The sequence below is a fragment of the Chrysochloris asiatica genome, unplaced genomic scaffold (assembly GCF_000296735.1).
Source record: "Chrysochloris asiatica unplaced genomic scaffold, ChrAsi1.0 scaffold00142, whole genome shotgun sequence".
NCBI lineage: Eukaryota > Metazoa > Chordata > Mammalia > Afrosoricida > Chrysochloridae > Chrysochloris > Chrysochloris asiatica.
The window spans coordinates 1,153,093-1,173,902 of record NW_006408660.1 but is presented as its reverse complement, the minus strand read 5'-3'; the positions used below and the strand labels follow the sequence as shown (position 1 = coordinate 1,173,902).

At 42.3% G+C, this 20,810-nt stretch overlaps 1 protein-coding gene and 1 pseudogene across 1 annotated transcript in view; both read left to right on the top strand.

The window, feature by feature from the left end:
- The window catches only part of CORO1C (coronin, actin binding protein, 1C), an 81,402-nt gene that overhangs the window by 8,095 nt on the left and 52,497 nt on the right, over nucleotides 1-20,810 (top strand).
- LOC102826801 lies at nucleotides 13,729-14,355 on the top strand (annotated as a pseudogene).

Genomic DNA, 20,810 nt, shown 5'->3' with positions numbered 1-20,810 from the left:
AGCTCATTTTGTAGTCTTTTTCAACTGGAGTTTTTCTAAACAATTAATCCTTAACAGAAAATGCTTTGAGGGACTCTTCTTAATTCTCCCAAGGATGACACATAGCTAGTGCCTGCTAGATACGTAGGAGAGAAAGTGATTTATTCCAGATAGTGGCTTCCTTAGTTTGGCGTTAGGATTTCATTTTTTCACAGAATCTGTGTAGAAGGGCTGCTTTAGAGGATTTTTCTGTTATATTTATTGAGGAAGACAGCTTCATTCATTTCAGTCTGTATTCTAAGTGCCTACCTAATGATGTCCCTGGAGAAGGATATCATGTTTGTTAAAGTGGGGGATCAGCAAAAAAGAGGGAGACCCCCAGTGGGGTGGGTTGACTGACTCAGTGGCAGTAGTACCGGCCTCAAGTGTAGCAGCAAATCCTGAGGATGGTGTAGGACTGGGCAGTGGATTGTTCTGTTTTACTTAGGGTTGCTGTGGGTCAGAACCAACTCAGTGGCACCTAACAACCATTGATGATGATACTTAGTAATCTCTTCTTACTATAGAAGACCAGCTCTAATGTTACCTTCTCTGATTCTCTGAGACAGAGAAAATGATCCTGTGGGTTCTTTGAGTAGCTTGTCCATAGCACTACTACTGCGGGCAGTCTGCATTATCACATTGTATTATGATCATTTTCCAACTTCCTAGAATCTTGTCTTACTCAAGATGGCCTTCAGTAATTCTCCCCACTTGGTATTCATGCTGTGGTGTGCTTCCCTCCCGTGTTAAATAGGCCTGATCTGTGTAACCACTAGGGTGGGGTGGAATTGATGGCGTGGGACTGAGTTCTGAGTGGAGATCATGAGGTCTTTGTAGCTTCTCTTGCTGTCTGTTGTTTCACTTGCTGGCAGGAGCTGGCCACCATGTTATAAGGACACTCAAGCAGCATTGTGGAAAGGTCCACGGGCCCTGCTGCCAGCAGTCCGCAGCAGCTTACCATCCATGAGAGCTAGCCGTCTAGAAAGTGTGGGCCCTCTAGCACTCTGTGCAACAGCAGTTTATATTACTGACTATTTTGAAGCAAGCCTAGAGACAGACTAGGAATGAATTATGTTTATTTTAAAGTGTGGTGTATAGGATAAAATGTGATTTTTATTTACTTTACATTTCTTTCCTCCCCCAAATATTGTACAGTGAATTTATTTTATGTATAAATTATTTTTAAAACGATTAGTGATCACTGAACATGGAGCAACCAGAGCAGAACTAATGAGAATGTACATACATTGTGAAGGATGTAGCCGAGGTCACTGAATGACCTGTAAAGAAGTGATTGAATGAAAACCTGCTGTGTAAACTTTTGCTAAAAATAAGATACAATATTTTAAAAAACAAAAGGCACTAATAATGACATTACCACAGCATGTTGTTATTTAAAATCTCAGTCATTCCTTCACTCATTCATTCGTCCAGTGCTTGCATGGCTGCTTTGTGACAGGACATGGGTTGTACTCTTGCTTTTAAAAAGCTTCTGTTGCCTCAGCCTCTCAAGTGGGGTGTTGGGGAGCTCTGAGTCTATAAGAGAGGTCACTTCTAGCTGACTCTTAAAAGTCAAGGAAGGCGTCACAGAGAAGGTTGTTGTTGTTGAGTAGGAGCTAGGGTTGGGACAGAAGAGGAGTCCAGCCAGTCCATTAAAATGGTGAGAAAGGTGCTATGGCCCCAGGAGGGCAAAGAATGAAGGTAGTCCCACCTCCCCTCCCTGGACCTCTAGACGTATAGGTTGATTTTTCTGTTATAGGAGAAGTGGAAAGTTTGATTATAAAGCTGAATAAGAGGAACGAAGGTTAGCTTTTTGGTGCAAATAAATGAGTTTCTTAGCCTATTTTGCTTCCCTTCCAGTGTCACTAGTACAGAATTGGCATTTTCCTTTGTCATCCTGGGGAGAAAAGCTCTGTTGTCCATTTTAGGATTTTTTGTTATAACTGGATCTACCTAGCATGCTTGCTTTGTATCATCTTTAGGACAAGGCAGTGACTCCATGTCATCTTCACAAAAATGAGACTTCAAAATGCCATCAGAATGTGCTTAGAGGGTCCCTTTCATCAATGACACCTCTGTTTTTGCCATTGGTAGAGCTATCAGCCTTGTTTTCTACAGTTGTGGAAATTGAAGCTTAGATCGAGTGACTGACTGCCCAAAGCTTTGGGTTAGAAGTTAGGCATGTTGAGTCCATATTTGATTTTGAACATGGCGTTGTGTGTGTTTTGATTAATTTTTTTTTTCTACTAACGAAGGATTTTTTTTTTTTTTTTTTTTTTTAGTATAGAATGCTTTCTGTGATTCGAAGACATAGTAACAAAGTACTAGCTTGTCAGAACTTTGATTCTACCAGCTTAGGGAGCTGTCTGAAGGTTTGGTAAACACTGGGTCTCCAGCTTGCCTAGTGAAGAAATATGGACAATGACGTAAAGATGGCCATGCCCTCTGCTTCCTTCCAGTGTCAGGCACCAGGCTGACAAGTGTCCTTTTCCTGGCCGGTCTCCTCATGGGCTTTTCTGTGTGACCAAACTACCCACTCCAGCTGCGTATCCCCCATCTCCCTTGTCACAACGCACGGTGCTCTCATTTGTACGGTCACATGTGGGTGTTTGGCACATGGTGGCTTTGGAGATTTTCTCCTCTGCCAGTGTCCGTGTGTGGTGTGAAACAGATGCTGTCTGATGCAGAGAGCACCTTCTACTGTCAACTGTCTGGCTGACTCGATAGCATGGGGTGGGGAGGAGGAGGGGAGAGGCACCAGGTGCAGAACAATGGCTTCCAAATTATGTCACAGAGCTGCCAGTCACAGGAGCACTGCACAGCCTCATTACCACATGAAGTGCCACAGAAGGGCCCTTTCATTTGCTTCTGGTGACTGTATTTTCCACAGTCTTGCTTGAGGCTGGGGCTGGGGGGAGACACCCTACTCACCCCCAGCTAACAAAGGAGCACAGAGTCCTGGCAGAGGGAACCTCACAACGTCCCCCATGGCTATTTTGGATGACAGTGAGTGGCTGTGACTCAGAGTGTGCCCTGGCAGATGATGGCTTCCTCCCTCCCCTCCCCTGCCTTTGTGCCTTCCCTCCTCCCGCTGCAGTTCTCTGGTGTGTCCACGCTGCCGCCCCAGCCAGCCTGACAGAGCTCTGACAGTGGTTTTTACCATATATGGCCATCAGCGCGCTGGGCTCTAGCTGTCAGCCGGCCAGCAGCGTTTCCTTCCTTGCCTTTGATTGGCTGCACGTGAGCTCAAAGAATGGTGGGATCTGGGAGTGTGTGGTGCAGGGAAGCCACTGAGTCAAGTGCATTGAGCGCTTAACTCCTTCCTGGATTGCTGGGGCCTATTGGGAGCCGCCCTCAGTGCGGAACACCTGATAGTGCAGGCCAGGAAAACGGCTAAATCTTAGGTTTTTGGCTGTCGCTTCCTTGGAAATAGATCAGGCTTTCAGGACATATTTCTGCAGTCACGATCTGCCTAGAAAGCTACATGATAACCCGAGGCAGCACATTTTCTGCTCCTGCCAGCGGGGAAGACAGGCAAGCAGGAGGGTAGGCCAGTGAGACACGTGCCTACTGTCTCAGAAGAACCAGGGCTTAGGTTTCTTTGCTGGCGGAGCTCTGAGTCACCGTTAAATGATACAGACTGCGCCCCTCAGACGTACAGAACCCTTGCAAGGTGTGAATTGGCTCAGCCATGGAGCCCAAGGCTTTTCTTTTAAAAAAAAAAATAAAATAAAAACTAAAAAAACAAAGGTGGTAATATTTTTCCATCTCCACTTCCTGAAGAGTGCATTTGTATCCTGAGGCTTGTGGATCAACTAGAGCAGAGCTGGGATTGCGTGGGGTAGTCCTGGAGCTCACTGTTTACTAAGGGTCCTGATGGAGAAACAATTCAGTAGTGTTTGGCGTTTGCTCAGCACAAGGGACCAGGCATTCAGTTACCCTCCTTTCTGAGTTAACATCAAATACTTTGGTTTAATTTATATATTTGCTATCTATAGTTTTATGGCCAAGATTTTACTTCCTAGCTGAATTTTGTTTTGACCAGGTTCTACCTACCTCATGCTGGCCTTCTAGTTTTTTATTTGTTCTTGACCCATAGCATCATGTGAAGCAGAAAGTCTATGAGGTTTATGTAAGTGTAGAAGTTTGTAATGAAAGCTTCTTTGCGGTTGCTTATTTCAGCATAGTTGAATAAGGAAATTTAAATTGTACTTTTTTGCTCTTTGATAATAAAAATGTTCATAGTTTTACAACAAGTCCCCTTAGGTTCTTAAATATGGTCTATTCAGTGATAAGCTAGGCTCTTTAGTGGTGCAGTGGTTAACCTAAAGGTAAGCAGTTCGAACCCACCTAGTGACCACGGGAGGAAAGAGACCTGGTGATGTTCCCCCATAAAGATGACTTCTGGGGAGCTCTTCTGCCCTGTCATGCAGGGTGTCTGTGAGTCGGAACCATCTCAACTTCATATAACAATGACAATTCCATGTTAATCCTAGCTTCTGAAGAGGACTGTGGTCCCCAAATCACTTGCTTTCAATTTTTCACTCACAAGCAGGTGAGGTCTCTATAAAAACCCTGCTGTCTCTCCTTGGAAGCTCTAGTTTGTAATTTACCTTACAGCTCTGGGTAACCCAATCTGCCTGTTTGATTCCAGAGCACCTCTTACCCTCACCGTTGATGTTTCTGGTTCCCTTAAATGTTTTATTCTCAGACTGTCTTATTCCTGGGCCATGAACAGCCAATCACCAAAGACATGAATGATATGGATTGGTCTCATGGGTCCACTGTAAAAGTCCCTGTTTCCTTATCCGTACTGCTCTCCCCACCCCGCTGCCACAGTCATTCTAGCGCCTCCCTGTGGAGCAGCAGGGCTCCGAGACTCCAGCAGAGCACGTAGCCACATAAATAACGCTGCCATCAGAAGAAGGAAGTTGAAAAGAAAGGAAACCCACTTCAATAGACATCCTTTTTTGATGCCTTTGAACTCTGCGCATTGTGAATGGAGCCCTTATGTGTGGGTTGAAAACTTGTCCTTTTCTTCCAAGCACGTGTTTGACTTGCCATTCTCTTTGCTGAGCGTTCAAGAATTCCTACTGTGTATTCCTCCCAAACCATAATGAGTTATTGTTGGTGCTTTTAAAAAGATCTGCTTTTCATTTATGGTCTGTGATACAGTTATTGAAATTTGGGCTCATAAAGTGGTTTTGATAAGCATTTTCTCCCCTAAAATGAAAACTTACAAAAATACAAAGTGGTGGTGATAGTGGTTATGTGCCATCGAGTTGGTTCTGATGCATAGTGACCCTGTGTAGGGTTTCCGAGGCTGTAAATCTTTATGGGAGCAGAAAGCCTCATTTTTCTCCCGTGGAGTGGCTGGTAGATTCAAACTGCTTACTTTAAAGTTAGCAGTCCAGCTCGTAACCCACTATGCTACCTGGTCTCCTTACGGATATATACGGTATGGGTGCACAGCTCAGATGCCCTTTAACAACTATACCTTCTTTCTGAATTGTATAATGTAAAATGTCTCTGATTGCCCTTCCCAAGATAAGGTAATCCAAGATTACCAGTCTGGTAATAGACATAGAAACTGGGGATACACTGGAAAGTGAGACTGCTGTCTGTGCTGGACTAGATAAGGAGGCTTGATTGTAGAAACAGTTGGAACGTGGTTGTTGAGTGCCGTCGAGTTGGTTCCTACTCACAGCATCCTCTTGTGTAGGGTTTCCGAGGAGTGACTGGTGGGTTTGAACCACCAACCTGTGGTTAGCAGTCCAGTGTTTATCCTAGAATGTAGCACCCTAGAATCGTTTTGGTTTCTATGATTGAACTCCAGAAGACATGGATATGGATTCTCAGACATCACCAAACACCTTCCAAGATTGGTTTTCTTGGCACCAGAGTCTCATGACATGACATAGTTCACAGTAGTCATGTTCTGCATCCTAGTGAAATGAGTAGTGTTAGTGTGGCCATCTAAGGTACTCACCTGGTGCAAAACAGTGAGAAGTTCAGAGAAGAAACAAGTCAACGCAAGCCACAACCTCATCTCCCCTGAGACCAGAAGGACTAGATGGTGCTGCCCAGCTATCATTACTGACAGTTCTGACTGGGGTCACAAGAGGTCTTGGACAGAGTAGGAGCAAAAACAATAGAACAGAATTCAAGTGCTTATTTTTTTTAAATCCAGAAAATCAGCAATGTAGAGGACAGAGGACTCTGAGACTATCACCCTGAGACTCTTTAAACCTAGAACTGAGTGTATCCCCTGAGATTACCTTTTGGCAAAACAGCAGAGTGGCACACAAACTAAGGAATATTATGTGTAAGATAGATGCCCTACTTAAAAATCGTCCGTCTGAGATGAAAAAGTTAACAATTACTCGGAAACAAAGAAGAGAAGTGGGCAGGAAAAATTAGAGTACGGGGAAAGGGAACAAACAGGACACAGAGAGAATGTTAGCTGACATTGTGCTACATTTGAACAGTTTGTGTGGAAATCGTGAAATAGGAACCTAACTTTTGCTGTACAAATGTTCACCAAAAATTCAATAAAATAGTACTTTAAAAGAAGCAGAAATTACACGTGGAAAACCGTGAACATCTGAAAGGGACTGTTTTATGTGACTGACAAAAAAATCACATCTGTTTCTTTGTGTCACCATGTTTTCCTTATGAAGACGTACATTATAAGAAGGAATAAGCTTGCTGGATAAAGTGTCAGGTGGTTTTAACAAAATGTTATGACGCCATTCTTGAAGAAACCAGTAATTATTAGATTGATCCTTATTGACACCAATTTACTAGCATCTTTACCCTAATATTGGGCAAGTTAGTGTGTGGATCAAAAACAGTGATCATTTGAGGGGACTGTCTGAATGGTTAGTCTGAATGATCTGTTATATATAGCACTTAGGACTGATTTATCAGAAGCCTCTCAATCTTGAATTTTGAAGGCTGGTTTACCAAAAACACCCACTGCTATCAAGAAGATTCCAACTCATAAAGACCTGGCCCTTAGGGAGAGCAGAACTGCTCCCGAGGGTTTTTGAGGCTATACATCCATATGGGGACACTGTGGTTCCATATGATAAGCACTGGGCCGTGGACCACACGGTCCATGGTTTGAGCCCACCAGCCGCTCTGCTTGAGAAAGATGAGGCTTTCTGTTCCTGCCTTGGAAGCCATATACAGGGGCTCAATGAGTCAGAACCAACTCCGTGGCAGTTAACAACAACATCTTTATGGGAACAAACAGGCTACCCTTTCTACTGCCAAATGGCTGGTGGTTTTGAACTGCCAGCTTTTTTGGGTAAGCAGCCCAACATGTAACCAGTTACATACACTACCAGAGCTTGTTGTTGTTAAGTGCCATCGAGTTGGTGCCGACTCATAGTGACCTTATGCACAACAGAATGAAACACTGTCCAGTCCTGGGCCAACCTCACAATTGTTGCCACGCTTGAGCCCATTGATGCTGCCACTTTGCCAATCCATCTCGCCGGGGGTCTTCCTCTTTTTCTCTGACCCTCCACCTTATCTAACGTGATAATCCTTCTCCAGCGACTGGTCCCTCCTGACTGTATGTCTAAAGTATGAGAGATGAAGTTTGGCCATCCTGGCCTCCAAGGAACGCTCTGGCTGCACTTCTTCCCACACAGATCTGGCAGCCCACGACACTTTGAATATTCTCCTCCAACACCATAACTCAAAGGCATCGATTCTTCTCCGGTCTTCCTTACTCACTGTCCAGCTTTCGCATGCATATGAGGTTATTGAAAATACCATGGCTTGGGTCAGGCACGCCTTAGTCCTCAAGCTGACATCTTTGCTCTTCAACACTTTAAAAAAGGTCTTGGACAGCAGATTTGCCTAATGCAATACATTGTTTGATTTCTCGACTGCTGCTTCCATGAGTGTTGATAGTTGATCCAAGAGGAATGAAGTCCTTGACAACCTCAATCTTTTCTCCTTTGATAAGAATGTTGTTTATTGGTCCAGTGGTGAGGATTTTTGTTTTCTTTGCATTGAGATGCAATCCATACCAAAGGCTGTGCTCTTTGATTCTCATCAGTAAGTATTTTAAGTCCTCTTCACTATCAGCAAGCAAGATTGTATCATCTGCATATCACAGGTTGTTAATGAGTCTTCCTCTAATCCTGATATCACGTTTTTCTTCATATAACCCAGCTTCTCAGGTAATTTGCTCAGCATATAGGTTGAATAAGTATGGTGAAAGAATACAACCCTGTAGCACACCTTTGTTCATTTTAAACCATTCAGTGTTCTTATGTTCTGTTTGAACAACTGCTTCTTGGTCCATGTACAGATTCCTCATGAGCACAATTAAGTGTTCAGGAATACTGACACTTCGCAGTGTTGTGTTTAGCTTGTCATGATCCAAACAATTGAAAGCCTTTACGTAGTCAATAATGCACAGGTAAACAATTTTCTGGTATTTCTCTGCTTTCAGCCAAGATCCATCAGACATCAGCAATGATATTCCTCATTCCACGGCATCTTCTGAATCCGGCTTGAACGTCTGAAAATTCTCTGTCAATGTATGCTTGCTACTGTTTCTGTATTACCTTTAGTAAAACTTTACTCGCATGGGATATCAAAGATACTGTCTCAATCATTTCTGCATTCTGGTGGATCACCTCTTTTTGGAATGGGCCAGATAGTTGTCTTCCAGATTTTTTGGTATAGATGAGTGAGTGCCTCCAGTCCTGCCTCACTTTCTTGAAAGATTTTAATTTTTATTCCATCAATTCCTGGTGGCTTGTTCTTTGCCAGCTCCTTTAATGCACCTTAGACTTCTTCCTTCAGTATCATTGGCTCTCTTGATCATATGCTACCTCTTGAAATGGTTGAACATGACCCATTTCCTTTTGGTACAGTTACTCTATGTATTCCTTCCATTTACTTTTGATACTTTCTGCATCATTCAAAAATTTACCCAGAGAATCCTTCAGTAATGAGTCAAGGCTTGAATTTTTTCTTCAGTTCCCCCAGCTTGAGAAATACTTAGCATATTATACCTTCCCTTTTGGTTTTCAGACCCCAGATCTTCACACATTTCATTGTAATATTTGACTCTGTTTTCTCCAGCTGACCTTAGAAATTTTTTGTTCAGCCCTCGTACCTCTTCATTTCTTTTATTTGCTTTAGCATCTCTACTCTGGAGAGCAATTTAAATGTCTCTTCTGATATCCATTTTGATATTTTCCTTCTTTCTTGTCTTCTTAATGACTTTTTGTCTTCCTGTGTGATGTTCTTGATGTCATCTACAACTCTTCTGGCCTTCGGTCTTTAGTGTTTAATGTATCAAATCTGTTCTTCAGATGATCTCTAAATTCAGGTGGGATATATTCAAGGTCATATTTTGACTCTCATGGACATGTTTTCCTTTTTTTTCAACTTCAATTTGAATTTGCTTATGAGCAGTTGATGGTCTGTTCCACAGTCTACCCCTGGCCTTGTTTTGGCTGATGATGTGGAGCTTTTCCATCGTTTCTTTCCACAGATGTAGTCAGTTTGATTTCTGTGTATTCCAACTGGTTAGGTCCATGTGTATAAGCAGTTATCTCTTATGCTGTCTAAAGGTGTTTGAAATGAACAAATCATTGATTTTGCAGAATTCTATCATTCAATCTTCAGCATCATTTCTATCAACAAGGCCTTATTTTCAATTACAGATCCTTCCTCTTTGTTCCCAACCTTTTCATTCCAATCACCAATAATGATCAGTACATCTTGATTGCATGTTCAATCAATTTCAGATTGAAGAAGTTGGTTGTTGTTAAGTGTTGTCGAGTCGGTTCTGACCCATAGCGACCCTGTATAGGGTTTTCAAGGAGCAGCTGGTGAGCTTGAACTACCGACCATGCAGTTCAAACGGCTTTGCAGTCTGGGGCATTAACCCACAGCGCCACACCAGGATTCTGAAGAAGTTGGTATAATTTTTCTATTTCTTCCTTACCACCAGGGCTTGTTGTTGTTGTTAAGTGCCATCGAGTCGGTTCCAACCCATAGCGACCCTGTATAGCGTTTCCAAGAAGTAGCTGGTGAGCTTGAACTACTGACTTTGCAGTTCAAACAGCTTTGCAGTCTGGCGCATTAACCCACAGTGCCATACCAGGGCTTAGGAAGGTGAAAATGCCTGCTTATGCCTCTGTATACACAATTACGAACCAAACCCATTGTTATCGAGCTTATTCCGATTTATAGTGATTCTGATGGATAAAGCAGAACTGCTCCATACAATTTCTAAGGCTGGTGTGGGCCTGCAAGATAATGCACTGCACCACAAGATTGGTTTCAATCTTAAGGCCAGTGGTTCAAACTTAACAGATGCTACTCAGAAATTCAGCAGCACTTAACATTAACAATCCTTCTTCTTTTTTTTGCTTTAACAAATGTATTCTATCACAGTTTAAGAGGCTAGAAATAGAAATTCAGGGTACCAGTTCTAGGGGAAGGCCTCGCTCTCTGTCAGCTCTCAGTTTGTGGGCCCCACATGCCTTGGAAATCTCCATGTGTCTGGCATCAGTTTCCTAACTTTGTGTCTAGGAGATTCTCAGTACAGGGACCCTGGATCCAAAAGATGCACTCTGCTTTTTGGCTCTTATCTTTTGATGGTTCTGAGGGTCCCTCTTTATCTGCTCACTTCTCTCTCCGTTTTATCTCTTGTAAGATAAAAGGTGATGCTGCCCATGCCCAGAGAAATTTCCCTGACATCAGATTAGAATACGGGTGACTTGGACTAAGGGTGAGCTCTGGTAGCATAGTGGTTACGAGTTGGGCTGCTAACCTCAAGGTCAGCAGTTTGAAATGACCAGCGGTTTCGCTGGAGAAAGAAGAGGATTTCTGATCCCATAAAAGATTCCTAGCCTCAGAGACCCTGTGTAGGGTTTCTCTTAGTCAGAACCGACTCCATGGCACACCACTACCATCATCCTGTCCTCTAATCCCTGACAACTGTGGAGGATGGTTACATCATTACATAGTCGCCAAACCATTGAGAATCATGACCCAGACAAGTTGACACGTATTTTGGGGAAACACAATTTAATCCATGACTTTCCACCTTTTGCCCCTAAAAATTCATGTCCGGCCACATAGAAAACACTTTTGACCTTATCATGATATCAACCCACTAATCTTTTATTTATTTCTTGATCATTTGATTGTGGTTTTGGGGAAAGCTTACAGAGCAAATTCGTTTCCTGTTCCACAATTTAAGAAGCAGTTTGTTTCATGATAGTCATTAATCCTTTCAGTGTAATAGCATTGTTTCCACTTTCCTCCTGGCTTCACTGCTTCCGTTCACGCATCTTTCCTGCTGCCCCTTTCTGCCTTCTGAGCTTGGTTTTTGGGCAGATGTTGTTCTTTTGGTCTTAAATGATTGATTGTTCTGAGGAGCGTGTTCCTCACAGGTACAGGTATGGCTGCTCACTTTCTAGGCCCATCTGGCATACTTATGGGCGTTTGGGTGCAAAGCAAGGCTGTCCTCTTTATGTCGTAGCTTTCTCCTTTGGAGTAACTAATGGGTTCAAACTACGAACCTTTTGTTTAGCCAAGTGCTTAGCCACTGTGCCTCCATGGATCCGTAATGCACCATTGTTGTTGTTATTGTTAAGAGCCATGAGTTGGTTCCGACTCATAGAGATCCTGTATAGGGTTTCCAAAGAGCAGCTAGTGAGTTTGAACTGCTGATCTTGTGGTTCTAACTGACCTCGTGGTCTAGTGCTTATCCTTCAGCGCCGTACCAGGACTCCTTTAATAAAAAACAGCAGTCCAGAAGTACATGAGCATTTTTCTATACCTGTGTGTGGGTATATTAGAATGTTTTTGATTGCACAATGCCCACCCTCAGCATGGTGGGGGGAGTGTGTGTCTTAAATACAGATTCTGTTTTGGAATAAGGTGTGATGTGAATAAATAAGATAGACTGTTAGATGTAGGTGGAAGCAGTTGTGGTTTTTCATTACAATGGATGGAAAGGTCTTCACAACTACAAATATCTTTTCATAAGAGCTATGCTGAATTTTATATGCCTTAGGGAGGATTGTTTTTGCAGTTATCCAGAAGTACAAACATTCCTTTTTAGAGCAGCTGGATGGTTTTATATTTATTGATGCTTGAAGTTTTATTTTCACCTTTTCTTCCTCCAAAGAAAGTGCTAATTGGAGGAAAGTTGTTACCTAACTATGTCAGTTTAGTTGAAGCATCGCTCTCCAGGAGCTCAGCTGAATTTTTTGGCTGCTTTGGGACTTTTAAGTACTATCCTCAAACCCAAAGCATACTGTCATGCTGGTGTATGGGAGGTTTTCAGGCACCGTAAGGGTAGCTGCCTTGGAACATGCTCAAAGCCGTCAACCTCAGCTTGGGCCAGCCATGTGGAAATTCTGCTGGTGACACCTCTCCCTTGTGCCAACTGTATACGCTTCAGAGGCTGAATTTTCCCTTGGGCTCATGTTGCTTGCTTGGCCCCAGGCAGGCCATGAGGTCTTTCAGATAGCAATGCTTGTTAGCCAGCACCCCAACCTGTTTCATGCATGTCTCACATGTTTATGAATTGAGCTCTGGGCCAGAACTTTGGGAACTTTGGTGTTGGTCATTTCTCCACTTGTTGAGTTGTTAAGTGCCATGGAGTTGGTTACAACTCATAGTAATCCTATATAGGAGTGGCTGGTGGGTTTGAATGACTGACCTTGCAGTTAGCAGTCCAGTGCTTGTCCTACAGCACCTCACCATAACCCTTTACTTACTATATTCTCAGTTAAATCTTCAGTTCCATGCTAGAAAAGTATAGGTATGCATTGCGTAACATCCATGATGTTGTTAAGCGCCGCCCAGTCAGTTCCGACTCCTAGACACACTGTATAGGGTTTTTGAGGCATGGCTGGTGAGTTTGAATTGCCAGTCTTGCAGTTCAAAGTGACCTTAGGGTCCAGTGATTATCCTAGAGTGCCACACCAGAACTGTGAAATAGGACGTTATGTGAACACCTATTAAAACCCTAGGGAGTCTTTTTTTTTTTTTTTTAATAGTTTGGGTTTTTTTTTAAAGTTTTATTTTGAATTATGTGACAGTTTACATGGAAGAACATCAGTTTTACATTCATCCTATTGTATACTGTTTCATTGCCATGGTTACAGTCCCCTCCACACATCACCAATCAAAAGCCTGCTTCTTCTACTACCCCCCACCCCTCCATCATCAGCACACAGCCCCTCTCCCTCCCTGGGTCCTGAGTCCCCAGCTGCTCCATTTCTCCATGTCATCTTTTCTGCCTCCATCTTGGGATAGCTGCCTCTCTGGGTGGGGTTCCGCTCTCTTAGGGAGTCTTTTGAAGCCATTCTTGTTGCTGCTGCTGAAGCTGCTACCAGAGGCCAGTGGACAGATGAACCTAGTGTCAGAGGCGGGAGAAGTGCCCTGCCTGCCTGCTATTCCACCATCTACCCTACCCACAGCCATCTTTTGAGTCACTGTTGTTAAGTGTTGTTGAGTCGGTTCTGAACCATAGCAACCCTGTATGGGTTTCCAAGGAGTGGCTGGTGAATTTGAACCACTCACCTTGTGCTTCAAATGACTTCGCAGTCCAGTGCATTAACTCCCCCCCAGCGCTACACCAGGACTCTAGGGAAATAAAGAACAGAGCTCTTGTACCGGAGGCCTACTTGCCCCTGTTGTTGATCCTCCATGTCTCTAGCGATCCCCAAGAAGTTCCAGCACATTTTTGGAGTACTCACCACTTACCACCGATGGGTAGCCTAAAATAGCCTTTGTCATCATTGCCATTAAGGGTGTGGGACAAAGATATGCTGATGTGGTGGTGTGGTTTTTTCCCTCACTTTTTATTGTGAATTGAGTGAAGGTTAACAGTCAAAATCATCAACTTTACTTTCAACCGATCATAAGTTTTGTTTCGCTTTGATGGTTGCAACCTCCTCCCTGCAAAACAGTTATCCTGCTTCCTCCCTGGGGTTTCCCTTTTACGAATCTATTGAGTGGTATTGAGGAAAGCAGACTTAGATCTCACCAAGAGAGCAGCATGCTTACTGAGGATGAGGTACAGCGTGTCTTCACCATTACATAGAATCCACGCCAGTACAAAATTCCTGACTGGTTCCTTAACAGACAGAAGGACGTGAATATAGTCAGGTCCTGACCAGTGGTCTGGACAGCAAGCTCCGTGAAGACCTGGAGCAGCTGACGATTCAGGCCCACAGAGAGCTGCGGCACTTTTTGGACCTTCATGTTTGAGGTAAGCACACCAAGACCACTGTCTTCCATGGTTTTCCTGTGGGTGTGTCCATGAAGAAATAAAACTAAAAACAAAAGGAGAGCTACTTTTTCTGTAAAAACAAAAAACTCCAACTAGACAAAACCTTATGGGGCCACAGATATATATATATACATGGTTGGACATTGTTCTAACGGACGTTTGGTTCATGTAACTGGTATGACTTACTCTGAATGGAACACTGGTGAAATAAATCCGTGCACTGATTTCTTAATAAACTGACCTTGTTTTGTATGTAAGCCTTGGAAAATTAATGGGAAGTTCTTAAAATTAGTCACCTTTTAGTCAAACAAGTTATCTAAAAGTTGTAATTGAATTCTTGTATATCTTCCTTATTCTTGATTCCACCATTTATTTACCTTTGTTTTACCATGACCCATGGTTGGGTGTGTTTCCAAACAGTCAGTCCTTCATAATCTAGATCAAGTTCTAGTGTTGGTGCTTTAGGGTAAACACTGTGAGCCACAAGGTTGGTGGTTCAAACCCATCAGCTGCTTCTTGGAAACCTTAATTGTTGTTAAAATGCTGTCCAGTAGGTTCTGACTCATAGCGACGCTGTATAGGATTCCTGGAAACCCTGTACAGGCTCGCTATAAGTTGGAACCGACTCAGTGGCACTGAACAACAACAATCTAGAGCATTAGGCATGAATTCCTTGGTTTATCCACTGGATGATAAATGAGTGTGTGTCATGGGTATGAATGAGAAATGCATTCTCATTAGATGCTAGTACAAACATCTGCCAGCAATGATGGCTCCTCATCTTTACCTTATAAGGCCATTCTTAGTCTTGTTTCCTTCCATTTCCAGGCACTGAGCTCTCAGCATTTTATAATTGCCCTGCTTTGCATTCTTGATAACAGTTGCTCATTTGGTGAAATACATCTTTGTGGTTTTATTTTGATTTGATTTTGTTTTGAGTTGGAAGATACTTGAGGGATAAGCCTCGAAAGCATAAAAACTGAGCACTTGGCTGTGTTTGTGACCGGACCATCCTCAACGTAAAATGATCCGTGTCATTCCAGTGGCAGTTTTCCTCACACTGACTCTCCCTTTTGTTCCATTATCACTACCAGACACTTAGGGAGTCCCGTTCTCTGGTGCTGCAGTGGGACATTGCTTTCTCTGGTTTATTTGTTGTAAGGGTGTGTGATGACTTCACCACCAGAGAAAAGCAGTTGTTCGCAGAAAAGAATTAAAAAAATGTTTTCCTGTTTAGATTGGGTTTCTGATGGCCTGTGCTGCTGTGGTATTACCTGCTCATAGTTCATTATTTCTGTGTACTTTGTACAACCACATGTTGTTTTGGGATTGGGTGGAGAATTCCTTCCCTAATTTAGGTGTCTGTTGATTGAGTTTTCTCCCTGCTTGAGTTTTTGGGTTTTTTTATTTATTTAGAAAACAGGGATAATAAACTACTTATATCATAAAGGTTGGAGTTCTGGTGGGGGCTGTAGGATAAGTACTGGACTGCTAACTGCAAGGTCAGCAGTTCACCTTGGAAATTTCTATACAGGGTCTCTATAAGTCAGAATTGACTCAACAGTACTTCACAACAGCATAGTAATATGGGAATCCTGGTGTGGTGCTGTAAGATAAGCACAGGACTGCTAACCACAAAGTCGGTGGCTCAAATCCATCAACTGCTCCTGGAAATCCTAAACAGGGTCACTGTGAGTTGGAACTGACCCAACAGCACTTTATAGCAACATAAAGGTTGTTCTAAGAAAATATGAAGGTCTTCAACCAATTCCTAACATTGAAAACACTGGAGAAATGATAGTTGTTAATTCATTTTTGATAGAAAGGAGGAAGTGGGTGACATTCCAGTTCCTATGAAAATGTTGGGCTCCTTTAAATGTTTCTGTTCTGTAGACTTACCAGGGCTGAGTTAGGACTGGTAGAAACAGTCGTTACTTACCTGAAATATCTTATTTGACTGAAGAATATTAGTGAATAGCTCTTAACTTTTAGCCAAAATGATTTTATTTTACCTTTAGAAAAAAAGTCAGTAAGTTTTTCAGTAAGTGACTAGGAACAGCTATGTCCGTACTTTCAGACTCCCCACAATATTGCTCTGTATCTGGGCAAACACTCTTCAAAGCCAAGCTGGAAAAGGTCATTTGGTTTGGTTAGAAGTTCTGCTGCATTCAGTGCCTATATGTTACCATCAAGGATACCAGATGTACTGTGCTGGAGAGTTCAAGAATGCATACACCTGAGATAAAACAATTCATGTAGAAAAACTGGTTTTTTGTTTTGCTTTGGTCAAATAGGAAAAGTAACATACAAACTAATAGGACGCATATGCTCAACCACAAGATTAAACAGATGTTAGTGTTTGTTTTGTATTTCTTTTGAGAAAAGAAAATGTAACCAGTGTAGTTGAGTGATCCATCATTCCTCATCCCTTCTTCCTCTTTTCTTCTTCCTTAGAGTGGATCATTTCCTCAGAGTTGGCATTTGTCGTGTTTTTGTACTTTGGTTAACATGCGTTTGAATCTATAACTAATACTTTTATTTTGCATGTGTTAGGCTTTTACATAAATGATACTTAAACTGAAAAGCAAGTGAATTGCTCCTGCATTTTCACAGTCCCCCAACAGTCAATATCCTCCTTGTACAAAATATTCCCCACACAGACCACCTGGTCGTGTCTGGCTGAGGGGCAGACTCCTGGCAACGCCAGATGTGCAGAGTAGAAATGTGTTCCACATGGCTTCCCAGGCTGTCACCTTTCAGAAGCAGATCACCAGGCCTGTCTTCCAAAGGGCCTCTGGGTAGGTGAGTTTGAGCACTCTGGCTGCTACTAAATTGCTCTCAAAAGAAATTGTAAGATTTGATCTTTCCTGGTATCTTGTCAAGCACTTGTGTTTAGACTTTCAGTTTTGCCACTTTTGATGGGTGTTACCCGATTACCTTAGTAATATTCAGTTCCCTAATTATCAGTGAAAAGAAAGATGTTGGCAGTCTGCTTTTATAAAAGCGACAGCCTTGGGAACCCCATGGGGCAATTCTACTGTGTTGCTCTGAGTTGGAATTGACTTGATGTCAATGGGTTTTGGGTTCTTTTTGTTATCAGTGAGATTGATTATCTTTTAATATATTTATTGGTTAGTTACACTTCTTTCCCTTTGAGGTTGAGGGGAGTGTCTCCTTTGCCCTTCAGCCAGACACTGTGTAAGGAATATGTACAAGAAAGATGTTGGGAATAGTGAAAATACAGAAGCAATATAAGTAACATTTATGTAAATGTTAGCACACACACAAAGCATCATTCCTTGTTCATGCCATCTGCACATTATTTTATAGTGTTGTGTGTTGACTTTATGTTGCATAGTCTTCTCCCAGTGTATAACCTGTCATTTCACTGTGCTTATTTCCTTTTTTTTTTTTTTTTAGAGCAACCCACACTATGTTTTCTGTTCTTCGGAAAGGTTTGTTTGAGAAAACCTATTTTCTGAATGTTTGTTCCGACTCCAATGTAAAACTTCAGGACCTAGTGGTTTTTGGAGTTCAGGGATTGATATATGGGGGAGCGAGCAAGCTCCTGGGGTGGCATACTGTAGGATCAGCACTGGACTTCAAACCACAAGGTTGGCAGTTCAAACCCACCAGCAGCTCCTCAGAAATCCTATACAGGTGGCTATGAGTCAGAACTGACTTGATGGCATCTAACAGCAACAGGAAACAGCTAGGTTTTATACTGTGGATTATTTATGGTTATGGGTCTGTTAAGGCTTTTTCCTTAAATATTTTTGGCTAAGTTGTATTTTCTACTTTATTTTATTTGGAGTTTTCAGATTTATTGTTAAATGTTATTCCTAGTGTTCTATGCATTTCTTCCACATTTGTAAGTTATGCACCTCTTCCTGTTTTTTGTTGCTGGTATTCTCTGATTTTTCTGATTTATCCATTTTTGTTTATGATCAATTTTCTTTTCTCTAAATATCTACTGTTATAATTTTACACTCTTTGTGTGTAGTCTGTTCACTTTCTTTATTTTTCAAGTGTACAATTTTGTGTTATCATTGGCATTTATCATGTTGTGCAAACATCACCCATAGTACTCTGTTCATTTTCTGACTTTTCAGTTAAATGCTGAGCTCATTTATTTTCAGTCTCTTCTAACAGATATATTTAAGGCTATATATTTTCCACTAAGATCGGCTTTAGCTGCACACTTCTGCACACTACAAGTTTTGCCGTGCCTTGTCTTTGTTGGTCAGTTACAACTTTTTCTATTATCCATTGTGATTTTTTGACCTGTGAACTATTTAGTAAATTAAAGCATTTTAATATGCTTATATAAGGAGCTCTGGTAGCGTAGTGGTTACGAATCGGGCTGCGAACCTTAAGGTCTGTGGTTCGAAACTACCAGGCGCTCCGTGGGAGAAAGATGAGGCTTTCTACTCCCGTAAAGATTTACACCCTCGGAAACCCTGTACAGGGTCGCTATGGGTCGGCACGACTCGATGGCACTTAACAACAACAACAACAACATATGACCATATATATTAACATTTCCAAGATACTTTTCCATATTTTTGTTTCTGCAATTGATTTGGGGAAGTCTGCCCACTGTCAGTCTGGTTACTCTCTGTAGGTAACCTGTCTATTCTCTGTGGTTGCTTTTACAATTTTCTTTTTAGTGAAAGGTTTTCTGAACTTTACTACAGTGTGAGATGTTGTGGATTTCTTTTTACTGTGCCACTTAAGACTTGTACTGGATGAATTTTGAAGTAATTAGGGAATCCTGGTGTGGCGCTATATGATAAGCACTGGACCACAAGGTTGGTTTTAACCGCAAGTTTGGCAGTTCAAACCTACCAGCCATTCCTTGGGAACCTTGTACTGAGTTGGAACTGACTTGGTGACTCTTAGTAGCAACAACACCTTTAATTGGACCAGAAAATTCTAAACTGTTGCCCATTTTTGCCTCTCTTAGTGGCCTAATGAGTTACTTGTTGGACTCCTAACTGCATGGTCAGCAGTTCAAATCCACCAGCTGCTTCATGGGAGAAAGAGGAGGCTTTCTGCTCTTGTAAAGATTTACAACCTTGGAAACCTTTCATAGAATCACTATGAGTCGGAACAGACTCATTGGCAGTGGGTGTTGGTTTGGAGTTTGGATTCTTTTTCTCTTCTTTGGGAATGCCTGTTAAAATATGTCAGATTGCATTCTTACATCCTGTGTCAGAATGTTTTAAATGATGAAATATCACATCTATAAGAGTAAATAATCATAGATATAATTAGGTGTTGTTAGTACTGTGAGTTGGTTCTGACTCACAGTGACCTTGTAGAGGGTGTTTGTGGCTGTAAATCTTTGTGGGAGCAGAAAGCTTCATATTTCTCCCACAGATTGGCTGGTAGTGTCGAACTGCCAGCCTTGTGGCTCACAGTTCAGTATTTATTACTACTATTATAATAAAAATGAGTACTCATAGGTCCACCAAATGCAGCTTGCGTAACAGAACGCTGCCTGGGGTGACAGCTGTAGGCATGGCAGTGAAGTAACAATTGCACATGGTTGTTATGTAAAAGTGCCTGCTCTGGTGTGGTGCTGTAGGATAAGCACTGGGCTGCTAACCACAGGGTTGGTGACTCAAACCCACCAGCTACTCCTTGGAAACCCTATACAGGGTTGCTGTGTGTCGGAATGGACTGGACAATACAACAACAATATCAGTGTTTAGCAGCTGTTTCTTCTTAAATCTACAAAATCACCAGGGATGTGGTACAGGGAATCTAGCACTTTGACATTTGGGGGTAAAACGTATTGATCACTTCAGGTGCTGGGACAGTACTGAGTGCTTTAATCTGACTGCCTCTTTAATCCTCACAACTCTGGAAGACTGAATTATTGCTGTGTTCGTTTTACAGATGATGACGTGAGGTTGAGAGATGAAGAAATGTGATCAGTGCCTCACAGCTAGAAACTTGCAGAACCTTCTTATAACACCCAGATTCTATGTAATACTGTGTATATGGCTATATTTTTCCTTCCTTCCTTCCCTCCCTCCCTCCCTCTCTCCCTCTCTCTGTGAATTATGTGATAGTTTACATGGGAGAACATTAATTTTACATTCATTCTATCGTATATCATCTCATTGCGATGGTTACAATCCCTTCCATGCATCATCAACCAACCAAAGGGTATACCCTGCAATCCTGCCTCTTGTACTTCCCAGGTCTTCAGCACACAGTTGCTCTCCCTCTCTGGATCTAAAGTCTCCAGCTGCTCTATCGCTCCACGTCATCATCTCTGGCTCATTCTCTGGGTGGGGTCCCGCTCTTCTCCCTTGATGGTCCTAGGGACCTCCGCTCCTAGACTGAAAAGTTAATCACTCCTCTCCTTGCCATAAAACGTCTACCTTTACATTTCCAACCTTCACATTCAGTCCTGATAACAATTATTCACTGTTGTATCACAAGAGACCCGTCTGCATTTCATTGCATCAGCCCCGCCTAGACA